Raw genomic sequence first — 4,013 nt, 5'->3', positions numbered from 1 at the left:
TCTCAATTACCCCCACTTCTTTAAATAAGGAGGGGAAAGTTGGGTTATGAATGAAAGATTAAACTGCTAAGAGATCTAGATCAAACACTTTTATTTCACTAAGTGCAGGACATTCCATTCATTCCCAGATTGAATAAGGGATTAACATTTTAGTCAAGAGTATATTATTTGTTTCTCAAATGATGTTAGAGCCTTATGGTTCCACCCAGCTCTCTTTTGTAAGAAGCAACTCAAAATACTATAGTTCCCCAGAGAATGCCCCAAACAATCATAATGGTAAAGTCATAACCTTAGGAAGAGTTTCATCTTATATTTCAACTGGCTCAAATGCTTCCCTTTTGATGAAGAAAACTGCCATGTTTCATCAGGAATTCCAATCAGGGTAGTCAGATATGGGACTTACAACACTGACATCACTTTCAAGAAGCAGTAAGAATTCTCCCACCAAAGTTCTTCAAAACAGGACTATAAGAGAAAAAGAATTTGGTTTTCATCTCACTGACCTGTAACCACTGAGTCATCATGCTTCTGATAATTATTGCTGAAATAAGTATCCTTTTGTGGTTATAAGTTATAAGCAGTGTTCAACTCTTTATCTGTCAGAGTTGTTTCTAATCATGTAATTTTATTATTTGAAACTATATTTTCTGAAAATTACATAAAACTGACTAAAGAAAAATCAGGGGGCTTCCCAGATGGCGCTAGTGGTAAAGAACCTGCCTGCTGATGTAGGAGACATAAGAGATGCAGGTTCCATCCCTGGGTTGGGAAGATCAGCCTGGAAGAGAGCAGGACAACCCACTCCAGTATTCTTGACTGGAGAATCCCATGGACAGAGGAGCCTGGCAGGCTACGTACAGTTCACAGGGTCGCAAAGAGTTGAACATGACGGAAGCTATGGCAAAGAAAAAATATAGTTTTCCTCCATTTATTTTCTCCTTGTTTAAAATTCTGTAACTTTTTATTATTGAAATTTTAGAAGTCAGAGAATAAGCAAGGTGATTAAATACTGTATTAATCTCTTCTATGATTGTTCTTGAAACTTAATGATGTAGAAGTAAATGTCATGGGGATAAAATTAATTTCTTCAAGTCATTAGAACACTGCAGTCCAGGCCAGTTGTAATAATCATAGCAGCCTTTTTGGAGCTCTAAAAAGTCACAGAGCTCCATTTTCTAGGAGCTCAAGCACCATGGTGCGTGCATGCTCAGTCGCTCAGTCAGGTCCAGCTCTTTGCGACCCTGTAGACTGTAGCCTGCCAGGCTCCCTTGTTCATGAGATTCTCCAGGGAAGAATACTGGAGAGGGTTGCCATGACCTCCTCCAGGGAATCTTCCCCACCCAGGGATAGAACTCAAATCTCCTGCGGCTCATGCATTGCTGGCAGATTCTTTGCTGCTGAGCCACCAGGGAAGCCCCAAGCACTATGCTAAGGAACTTTAAATATACTAGCCCAATTCTTATAATAATCTTTGAAGGTATTACCCCCATTTAATAGATGAACAGAGTTAAATTCAGAGGTTAAATTACGCAAGTAAAAAAATTTACCAAGACCACACCACAAGCCCTTTGCACTTTCCCACATCAGATCAATTTTATCTTATCGATATAATACTACTTATATGGGTGTAAAGAGAATTTTCCTGTTTAAACATAGGTGGTTTCTGAGATAGGCATTAGGGACTTAGGAAAAGAAGCATTTTTGTCTTACTGACCAAATAGTACCCAAAATTTCTTTGGGGACCATTTATTAATCATGCATTGGGTTTCCATTTACTATACAACTTGATGATTAAGTTTTATCCTTTAAAATATCAAGTTCTCTCTTCTATTATTTTACTTATACTTTTACTAAGTATCTTTTGCTTTCATACTTGATATTATTTTTTATTTCAATGAGAGCTACATCTTTGCAAACAAAACCAAGAAATTCGTGTTTTTGGTTTTGTTTTTTTGGTTTACTGAGGGGCTGCATGTATGGACGTGAGAGTTCGACTGTGAAGAAGGCTGAGTGCTGAAGAATTGATGCTTTTGAACTGTGGTGTTGGAGAAGACTCTTGAGAGTCCCTTGGACTGCAAGGAGATCCAACCAGTCCATTCTGAAGGAGATCAGCCCTGGGATTTCTTTGGAAGGAATGATGCTAAAGCTGAAACTCCAATACTTTGGCCACCTCATGCAAAGAGTTGACTCAATGGAAAAGACTCTGATGCTGGGAGGGATTGAGGGCAGGAGGAGAAGGGGACGACAGAGGATGAGATGGCTGGATGGCATCACTGACTCCATGGATGTGAGTCTGGGTAAACTCCAGGAGTTGGTGATGGACAGGGAGGCCTGGCGTGCTGCGATTCATGGGGTCGCAAAGAGTCAGACACGACTGAGCGACTGAACTGAACTGAAGAGCTGCATATTAGGTTTGAAGGTCAATGAGTAAAGTGAAACTCTCCAACAGTCAAAATTACCTTAAAAAATCCTTTAAATCATCCGTATAGTCCTATACATGTGATTTGTGCATGTAACACAGTTTCTTTCATTTTTTTCAATAATAAGTGTTTATCTATGGCCCTCAATCACACTTTTTTCCTTTCTTAAGAATATTGATCAAGCCATCACCAACCATTTATCTACTACTCAAACAATGTGTCTTAAAATTACAAATGTTTCCATTGGTTTCACAAATATTCATTCTTGGTTTCAGGTTTCATTGCATCCATCACCTTTAATACAAGTAAGGAAAAGGGGGGATTGCCCTGGTATATGATCCCACTAAGTCAACTTTAACATGATTGAAAACCACTGGAACTGGAACTCACTAGCTGGCTTAGTTCTCTTCCCTTACACATGGTGAAACTTTCCAATTAATAAACTTTTCTTTCCCATATTCCAAATATAAAGATCTTATGCTCATGTAGGCTTGTATTATTTTATGAGAACTAGCGGAAAACCAAAATACCCTATCCCAAGGAAATACAATATATACAATATACACAGTAGCACATATGCTCCTGAAGCAGGCAGTTGTGTTGGTGTCAAATATAAGTAGAAGCACTGATGACCATCTGTAAGCTTATCAGTTTGATGTAAATGGTTTAAAAGAGGCCACAAAGAAGATACCATGGACAAGAAAATGCAATAGACATGCCCAGAGCACTGAATGCTCCCGCCCAAATGGGAAACTGCTGCCTCTCAAATGATACTGCTGCAAACCTAGGATAGTAAGTAGATGTCAAGAGGTATTGAATGAATGACTCTGGGCCTCCCAGCGATATTAAAGTAGATGGGAATTAGGAGTAAGATGAAATGTCTGTCTCATCTCCTCCTCCCAATTCCACAAGGAAAGAATTGAGCCTGGGAAGAAGGAGTGTCATGTTAGTCTTTTTTTTTATTATTAATTAATTGATTATTTATTATTTTGGGCTGTGCTAGGTCTTTAGCGCTGCACGAGGGCTTTCTCTAGTTGCGGTGAGTAGGGTCTACTCTTTGCTGCCGGACGTGGGCTTCTCATTGCAGGGGCTTCTTCTGATGTGGAGCACAGGCTCTAGGCTTGTGGGCTCAGTAGTTTTGGCTCCTGGTCTTAGTTGCCCCAACACATGTCGAATCCTCTTTGACCAGTGATCGAACCCATGTCCCCTACCTCAGCAGGTGGATTCTTAACCACTGGGCCACCAGGGAAGTCCAGCCATGTTAGCTTTTATATCATGGGCATAGTTGGTCACGGTGATTAATGGAGCAGGACTGGGAAAGTCTTAAATCCCTGTCTGGAACAAAATTGAAAGGGAGAGTTATAAATAAACGAATCAGTATTATATCGTGTGCTGTGTGTTCTAAGTTGCTTCATTCATGTCCAGTTCTTTACAACCCTATTGATTGTAACCTGCCAGGCTCCTCTGTCCATGGGATTCTCTAGGCAAGAATACTGGAGTGGGTTGCCATTTCCATCTCCAGAGGAATCTTCCTGACCCAGGGATCGAACCCACGTCTCTTATGTCTCCTACATTGGCAAGCAGATTCTTTAC

Source organism: Bos taurus, chromosome 15, assembly GCF_002263795.3.
Source record: "Bos taurus isolate L1 Dominette 01449 registration number 42190680 breed Hereford chromosome 15, ARS-UCD2.0, whole genome shotgun sequence".
Lineage (NCBI taxonomy): Eukaryota > Metazoa > Chordata > Mammalia > Artiodactyla > Bovidae > Bos > Bos taurus.
Note: the sequence above shows the minus strand (reverse complement) of the source record.